At 42.5% G+C, this 9,510-nt stretch overlaps 1 long non-coding RNA gene across 1 annotated transcript; it reads left to right on the forward strand.

Annotated features, from left to right (window-relative positions):
- The first annotated feature begins 770 nt into the window (after positions 1-770).
- Positions 771-5,509, forward strand: LOC130520512 (uncharacterized). Its single transcript, XR_008948888.1, has 2 exons — positions 771-1,517; positions 5,152-5,509. It is a non-coding gene; the product is annotated as an uncharacterized LOC130520512 (long non-coding RNA).
- Positions 5,510-9,510: the final 4,001 nt, after the last annotated feature.

Raw genomic sequence — 9,510 nt, forward strand, 5'->3', positions numbered from 1 at the left:
GTACAGAAACCTGATCAACTGAACAGGCGTATGTCTCCCATTCATGGCCTCCTCTCCTCTCCTCTCCTCTCCTCTCCTCTCCTCTCCTCTCCTCTCCTCTCCTCTGTGAGAAGAATTATTCTAATTTTTTATTAGTATTATCTTTAAATGCTATGATATGTAGATTTTGAGTGTTTGAGGAATGTTGACAGGAAAAGAAGAACATGAGAGTGTTTTGTAAAAGTGCTGAAGCTGCTTACAACCAAGCCCAGCACCCAGATGTATCCTGTTGGTCAAGATTAGAGAAGTTCGTTAAGATGGGAGAAGATGTCAGAAGGCAATGAGTTATGAGATCCTGTTTAGACACCCATTTTGTTTGCACCAATAAAAGAGGTGAGCGAGCAGCAGACGAGCAGCATTCTACAGTAAGAGAAGGCCCAGGAGTTAAAAAGTTTTTAAAATGGAACAGATTTTGAGCAGGATTGCAGTAGATTTGTTCAGTTAAGATTTATTCAATATGACAGTTAATTTTTTTTAAAATGTTGCATAACTTTTTAAAACATGGTTCAACATAGTTTATGAATTGTTAAAATGGTTTAGTTCTTATGGTTGAACGGGTCTGGTGAAAACTCGAGGGGCCACGCCCTACCTGTGCTCACTACAATGGGCTCAATGGGTTATTGCAAATGATGAGCGACTGTGAGGTGAATCAATCTCACTTGAACCACAAAAATCAAGTGAATACGCAGGAAAAGTTCCCCTGTAAAACACAGACGGTGCCCACGGCAGTTAATTGAAGAGAATTATTTTATCTTGTTAGCATCTTTTATCTTATTAGCATGTGTTATACTATATGTTTTTGTTTTATGTTACAGTTAGTTTAGAAGTTAGGAATACTATATAATCTTTAGTAGGAATACACATAAGCAAGTCAGTTGACCCTTCCTTGACCTGAATACTGTTCAGACAGTTGGAGCCAGGCAGACAGGAAATGGTAGACCCCCATCGTAAAACATGACAGCATAGTTTACTGGTGTTGATAAGTTCCTTGGCAGGAATATGACCTCGGACCTGGCCATCTGGGAAAGATAATGGAGAAGAAGGACCGCACCAACACCAAAGGAGGCTGGAAGAAGAAGATGGGGTCATCCAAGAAGAAGGACTGGATTGGACTGAATTAGCATCAATAATTTACATATATCTTTCTATAAAAGACTGGGTCAAGGGATAGTTAGGTCGTCAGACTTCATGCCCTGACAATTGACTCTGTTGTTGGTAGGGTTATGAACTGGCCCAGAGCTCTGTATATTTTGTATTTTGAATTGATTCTATGTGCTAAATACATTTTGAAATTGGCATTTGTTTACTTGAAGTCTTCATTTAAAGAACGCACGGATTGGCGGTGACACACAAGAGGTATTGCAATCCAACAATTTGGTGACCCCGACGTGATGAAGACAGAGAAGTCATCTGAGGCAAAGAATTAAACAACAGTCACTTCGGAGGACAACTGACGACAAAGGGATCCCTAATAAAAGGTAAGCAGACACCTGTCTAATCAAAAGTTCTGCACATTGGCAATTTCCAAAAAATTTGTCGTCACTGTCAATTGAAGTGTCCTAGTTATAAATTCCAGATACAAATATAGAAAATATTGAAACGACTGCAGGAATTACGGTTCGAGTCCGGAAAATAGACGGTTAGAGGCCGGAAGTACTGTTGAAAAAAAACAGGGAATAGACGGTTAGAGTAAACCGGAAAATAGACGGTTAGAGGCCGGAAGTACTGTTGAAAAAACATTTAATAGACGGTTAGAGTAAACCGGAACTAGTACAGTGCTGTATTGCTGTATTGCTGTATACACAGCACTGTATATGAAAAAATTTGGGTTGGGACTTGGAGCGCAGTTGACGGGACGGACACTCCCGACGCCCGAGATTTGTGTTTTTGTGTGGGTTGGAAAAGTGCCAGAGTGAACGTGAATTAAAAGGCTCTTTGTCCTTGGGAATTAACCCCCAGAGTGGAACCGGACCAACGAAGTTTGGTCTAGAAGCTTGTTTCACTGAGGCATTGAGTTGACCGTTGGAGTCATTCACATTCAATCTCACTTGGGAGCATAGTTAAAGATGGAACTGGAGTGTGGTAAAGCATGTTGGGATCAGGGAGAACATTCTCCCTATCCCCGGTCTGTGGAAGAACAGTGGAAGTGGACTCTTGATCAGGTGGTGAGTGGCATGAAAGAAGAGGACAGGGAAAGAGAATTGGATGCAATAAAAAAGTTGTGGAAGGAAGCTCAGAAGCAAAAGATACTTCCCCTTCCAGAGGTGAAGGTTAATTTAGCTGAAGCATTGTGTAAGTGGGAGTCAGAAATTCACACCATATTACAGGATCATCTTGATAATCCAAAATTAGGTTTTATAGCAGGAAAATCGTGGCAAAAACAGGGTAAGGAGTTAGAAGATAAGCGCTGAAGGATACATGTTGTGGCTGTGGCATGTGCAGCGGTACACAATTGCAGAGCTAGGGGGGTTACACGAGTGCCCAGTGAAGAGAAGCCTCCATTAGAAGATCCAAACCAGACACTGACATTTAACACCACTCTTTATCCAGCATTGCCTACTACCACTTCCCCACCCCCGTATCAATTGCCAGTCTTGACTATCAATAGTGGTCAGCTAGATGTGGACAGAGATGAAGAAATACAGGATTTACGTGAGACAGTGGGTGAACTTCGGAGACAGGTTAGAAGGATCAAACAGGGACAGGAAGAGGTTGAAGATAACTTAGGAAAAATTGGATTTAGAGAACAATCCCAGGTGGTTCGCCCTAAAATCTCCCAACAAACTACATTTAGATAGTCAAAAATCTGCATTAGACATCTTTAAAACATTGAGCAATCAAACAAAACAAGTGAAAAGAGCTGATCCCTCAGGAGGATTTGCCAGGGCTGAGCGCAGGGAGGAGAAGGCAAGACTGATTTATGGCAGTGATAAAGAGGAAAGTGAGAATAAGACAGATAACTTCAAAATTCCGGCTACATTTATTGGAGAATTGGAGCTTCAGGAGCCTGTTAAAGCTCAGACAGAAATATATGAAAAGGATCAGGGTTCAAGTATGGGACAATGTGAATTAGAATCATGGGAAGAGAGTGAGTGTGAGTATAGAGGTGAACCGTTGACAGGGGCCATAAATAATGAGGAGAGGGGTCAAATAGGAATACACACGAGGAGTAAGGGGCCCGTTTTAGGAATGCCGCAGTTTCAGGCCCCTCTGATACAGAAAAGAGGAGGACAGGAACCAGTATATGTTCCGTTTGCTATCACAGACATTAATTGTTTAGTGGATAAGATGCCCCCACCCGCAGAGGGAGGTGGCAAGTGGATGTCTACCCTTTTCAGTTTAACACAGAATATGCAGCTGGCAGTGGGAGACTTTAGAGGAATTTTAGGGAGACAGGTGTCTCTCTGGGATTTGGATAAAGTTGAAATAGCAGCAGGCATTAAAGATAGACCTAATGCTGCACGTTTTGGCCCTTGTGCAACCAAGGTTGGTGAAGCTATGAGACAGATATTTCCAGTATCTCCAGGAGCAATGCAGAACTTAAGATTTAAGTGGGAGGAAAGTGAGTCGGCACATGGGTTCCTTACAGGGCGTAAAGAGGAATGGATGTGTGCCACAGGGTGCCATCCTGGCTCAGATAATTTACACACCACTTTGTTCCGTCAGGCCATAAATTTAGGACTTCCACAGTCAGTGAAAGAAGCCATGGAAGGAAATCCTGACCTTCCAGGCAGCACAGCGGAAGTCTGGGAGAGACATCTCTCTCACCACATCAACACATTTAAAGTTAAACAACAGGGAAAGAAAGAGGGGGTGATGACAGCCCAGGAACAGCTCCTAAAAATGCAGTTAGATGAGGCACGGAAAAAGCTTAATGATAAACGAAAGGAAGAGAAACAGATGGTTCAGCAGTTTCCTCGGCAGGTGCAGCCAGATCCGTTAGGTCCGCAGCAAGATTTTGTACCTATAAACCCACATTGGGTGAGTCCTAGGGGAGGCATGCGTGGGAGACGCGGTGGGCAGGGATACAGCTCGATGGGTGGATACTATGGCCGAGATCAGTGTCACGCCTGTAAAGGGTATGGTCATTGGCGAAGGGACTGCCCAAATCGCAACTATCCGGATGTACTAGGTAATGCTCCAACATTCGGACCTGGCCCAAACCCTCCTTTCTTCCCCCAGTCTAACAGAGGAAACAGAGGAAGGGGAATACCTCAATATCGTGCTCCAAATCCTGAGGTTGCTCCACGAGGCCAATTCCCAGCGGGAAACTGGCACTACGATGAGTTGCAGTGATGGGGCCCAGGGACCCCCGCGGACGAGGCACTGGCAGATCCCCTCGTCCACGTGACGGTGCAGGGAAGAGGACATTCTTTCTTGGTTGACTCAGGAGCCCGCTATTCCACTATCTCATGGAATTTAACACCGGAGCTGATTTCATCTGACACCGTCGAGCTTGTGGGGTTCTCAGGGAGACCGGAGAGACTGCCGTTTTCTGTGCCATTAGTGACTCGTTTTGCTGGACAGACTGTGTTGCCCTATCAGCCTGTTGGGACGAGATCTCCTGGTGAGGACAGGAGCAGCTATTCTGTGTGGAGATAAAGGTCTGGTGGTGCAATTTCCTAATGGAATGAAATTGAATTGTTGTATTCCACACCAAGGTGTGAAGGGACAGATGCTGATGAGTGTGACACCCTTTCCAGAACAGGGGGTGTGGGCGGACATTTATTGGGGAGAACTTGAGCCTGAGACCTCACCTGGTGTCGGTGTTGTGGCATTGTTTCAGAGCTGGAGGCCCTGGCTGTCGATGCTGAGTCCCTTTGCCCCGCCAGTTGATCCCTATCATGTCACTCTATTTTATGACCGTGAGAATAATGAGGTCTGTCAGGATGCGTTTAGAGAAAAGTTACAAGGAAATTTCTGGATGATTACATCACCGTGTTTGTTTGTAGGGTGTTAGATCCATTATGTTAAAGTTATCTCTTATTTGCTTTCACCTTGTTATATTCCTTATTCTTGTTATATGTCTCTCATTACTTAATGTTTCTTATTATTTGCTAATGCTTAATGTTCATGATGCTTGGTATGTCAACTCGAACTTCTCTGGTCGAGGGCGACAGAAATGCGGCGGCTGTTGGAGAAGTGGCCTTGACTGGAGACAGAGCTGCAGAGCATGACACAGGAGATGTTCTCTTAATCTGTCTGATGTAGAAGAATGTGCTGTTTGTGAGCTAAGCTAATCAAAACAGTGAAGGCCTACGTATAATCTCACCATTATGATTTACAGTCTCTTGCTCTGTTGGAGACCTGCTATCTTGTGTTTTCCCCCTCCCTTAGACACATTTGACTTCTGTAACTAGGGACCTCCTAATCTCAATAAAACAAGGATGGCGGGAGGTGTGCGTGAGAACGTGTTGGAGATCTGTAACTGAGCACATCTCTCCGTTCTCCTTGCAAGTAAATTTCTAAACTGTTGTCTTTGCCTCATTTGTTTTTCTCGTGTTTCAGGTTGTTTGAACCTAACATTTTGGTCCTTCGAGCCGGATTCCAACACACCTGAAGGGTCCAGTGGGTGAGGCTGAACCTCAGGAAAGACCGTGGCCACGGCAGGCCGCCTCAAAGCGACCTATGATACCCTTTCCGGGACTGGGCTTCAGCTCACTGATTGGACCCTGACGGTTGACGGAATTCCAGGAGGAAAGACAACAGTGGTGAGCATGTCTTGAATTCAAAAGTGTGTGTGTGTGATGATTGTCGGGGACTTAATGTAAAAATTGCGATAGACACTAAGGCAGTGTTTTGGGAGAGAGGAACCCGAAAGTCCTCTGTAAGACGCAATGAGAAACAAACCCTGTGAATACTAGTCAATGGCAGGTAAACAAGAGTACTAAGGGAAGTACCAAGGCAGGGCGAGGGAGTCCTGGCCACGTGAAAAAGAAATTAAGTCACGACAAATCATCCAAAAGAGTGATTGTGAGTGTGAAAGGATTGTTAAATGCCACTAGGTATTTTCAATCATACCAAAACAGTGGGACTGTAAGTGATAAGGCCCTTGTGGATGCAGAGGCAAGACTCTCCACTCGAAAGAGTTGAAGTGAGAAGTACCACAACGGCTTGATTAATTATCACCCCACTGAGATCAACATCCCAGTTTTAGGTCACCCTATGTGCAAGACTGGACCAAATTCTTAAAAAAAAAAAAAAAAAACAAAAAAAAAAACCCGGTAAATTAGGATAAGGTTAACTCATAAAATAAAAAATAAAATAAAAAAATCGTAAAAAGCAGATAGAAAAGTAGAGCTAAAAGTAAAAATCGAAATCCTCCAAAAAATGGGGACAAGTAAAAGCAAACAAAGGCCCAGAGATGAATTGCGGTGTAAGGATTGGAAATTCATCGACGGACAAAATCCAAAGAAACTCGCGTATTTAGACAAGTGGATAACTGATTATGGGTTCAAAGGACAGCTAAATTCACAACAAATAACAGCCCTACAAGATGAAATAAAAGAGCGAACTAAAAATAATCCGAAAAAGATGAAAAAATGCGGTTATGAGGATACTGAGTTTTGGTTGCAGTTAGCGTTAAGGAGAGAGAAGGGACAAAGTAAGTTGAAAATGGAGGCAAAGGAGGGAAAGGACGAGGTTGAGAACAAACAGTTAATGTTTCACAGGAAAGAGGATGATGAGACAGGCGCAGCGCACAGACAGACAGAGCAGGCAACAGATAGGTCGGCAGAGAAAGGGGAAGCGGAGTAGAACAGAGGGCAGCAGGGGTGGAGGCTTGTATCCTGACCTTCGTGAATCGTGTGCATTGCCACCAACATATACACCACAGACATTAGACCCTCCACCCACTGATACACTTAGAATTACACGCTCAGCGCAGCCCTTTGGGTATGCGTGGTCAAAAGCATTAGGACAAGCACTGACTCCAGCAGTCCCAAAATTGAATAATCTAAGTGAAACGAGCACTCCTCCAATGGAAGACATGTACCCCATGATTGAAGTAGCTAATCCAAATGCTGAAACAAACCAACCTGTAATGCTAGTCTATAGAACTTGGACAGGAGGATGTTAAAAAAGCCATAGAAGGTGTGCCTTCCCATAAGGAAGACATAGAACTCTTTATAGAAGGTATGGAAAATGTGAGAAGAGCCTATCACCTTAATGGTGCAGAGGTTCAACAGATCTGGATGACAGCTCTGGGTTCTAACTGGACTCATGTAAGAGGAGACTGGAATCCAAAACAAAATAATGAGGTGCTAAAACATGATGATGGTGAATTGACAAACAGAGTCAATGCTCTTGTATTAAGAACTCGAAATTGTTTCGCTAAGAGAGCAAATTATGTGGAAATTAACCGTGTTAAACAAAGAGAGGATGAGCTTTTCGAAGAATATCAGGCCAGAATGACTAAAGTTTTCAGAGCAAACAGCGGACTGCATGATGACAACAACGGTGACATGATCCGCTATGAACGACGATGATATTTTCTAGAAGATGAAATCATGGCTGATGTCCTTTTGACACAGGAAGAGGAAGATTGGCTTGAAGAAATACCCACTAAAGTGTGGTCAGCAGGACCCTCTGATGTAGGATTAATTAAAGGAGTATTACCAGTACAAATTAGACCTAAAAGCGAGTACAGGCCTCGTGTGAGGCAATATCCATTAAAAACGGATGCTCGTGAGGGCATCAAACCCGTAATACATGATCTGATCACAGCAGGGGTTCTTGTTAAATGTGATGATTCACCATGTAATACTCCCATTTTTCCAGTAAAGAAACAAACTCCATCTGCAGGATGGCGCATGGTTCAGGACTTACAAGCCGTAAATGATGCAGTAATACAGAGAGCTCCCTGCGTTCCAGATCCATATAAGCTCCTGAAGTCTTTAGATCCGAAAGCTAAAGTTTTTACTGTAGTTGATATCAGCAATGCCTTTTTTCTGTACCTGTTGATAAAGACAGTCAGTTTTGGTTTGCATTCACATATGATTCAAACATTACACTTACACCAGATTACCCCAAGGTTATTGTGAAAGCCCAACTATTTATTCTCAGATGATGACAGCAAGTATGGCTAAATTTCACCCTCCCAGTAGGAGTCAAGTATTGATTTATGTAGATGATGTTTTATTAGCATCTGAAACCTTAGAAGCATGTAAAATAGACACCGTAGCTCTTCTTAAACATCTAGCAGAAGAAGGCCATAAAGTAAGCAAAAGTAAACTACAGCTGTGCAAAACTGAAGTAAAGTACTTGGGTCACAACCTGAGTGCAGGAGGAAGAACTATCATAGAAGGCCGTAAAACAGCTATTCTGCAAGCTCCAAAACCACAAACTAAAAAGCAAATGATGTCCTTTTTAGGACTAACTAATTATTGCCGCAACTGGGTGCCAAATTATGCTGAAATTACAGCACCGTTGCAAAAATTGATGTATGAAGAAGATTTAAAAATGACTTTTCACTAAAATGGACTGAAAACGCAGCAAAGGCCTTCCGTGACATTAAGCAAGCTTTAGTGTCGAGCACAGCTTTAGCCTTGCCAGATTACAGCAAACCTTTTTTCAGATGGTTGATTGTAAAGGACATTTTATGACCTCGGTCTTAGCTCAACAATGTGGGACTAAAAAGAAACCAATAGCATATTTCTCGTCTAAACTTGACCCTGTAGCATGTGCTCTTCCACACTGTGTGAAAGCTGTAATCGCAACATCTATGGCTGTGGAAACGAGTGCTTCTATAGTGTTGTTTATACTTAGCCATTAATTAAGTAGGTTATAACATAGCCATAATTAAGTTAAGAAAATAGGAAATTGTGTTTATGTGTGAATGGAGGACTAAGCCATTGAAAGAGTTGATAGGAGAACTCTGCTAGTCCTGTGTTTTATTATTTTGCCTCATAAGAAACAAAGTAAGTTGAGAGACATAGCCATAGGAAAGACATAGGAAAGGCACAAAACAGATGATGGAGAACTACGTGACTGCCAAGAATTAGCTGAACAAACTGCAAAAAGTAGAAGTGATTTAGATCAACCTTTAAAAGCTGGAGCATTTTTGTTTATAGACGGCTCATCAAAGAAAAATGAGCAACCTTAAAAGAATAATCTATGTATGACCAGCAGGAAAATCTATCCTACCAGAAAATCTGTGTAAATATGCTGCTATATTGAGCCATGGTGTAACACATGTCTCAACAGGAGGGATGGTAGGACAGATACAGCAGCATTATACAACCTATGGATTCAATTCTTATTCAAAAAATTTTTGTAGAACATGTCTGACGTGTGCGAAACACAATTCACAGGGAAATCTGAGACCAGGAGAGGAAAATTTCCTGCTCCCCAATATCCATTCCAAACTATACATATGGACTTCATAGAATTAAATAAAAGTGAAGAAAAAATTTACTCTGATAATGGTACTCATTTTGTAAATCAAGTTGTTAGAAAGATCAGTGTTATGTT

The sequence above is a fragment of the Takifugu flavidus genome, unplaced genomic scaffold (assembly GCF_003711565.1).
Source record: "Takifugu flavidus isolate HTHZ2018 unplaced genomic scaffold, ASM371156v2 ctg410, whole genome shotgun sequence".
In the NCBI taxonomy this organism is placed as follows: domain Eukaryota; kingdom Metazoa; phylum Chordata; class Actinopteri; order Tetraodontiformes; family Tetraodontidae; genus Takifugu; species Takifugu flavidus.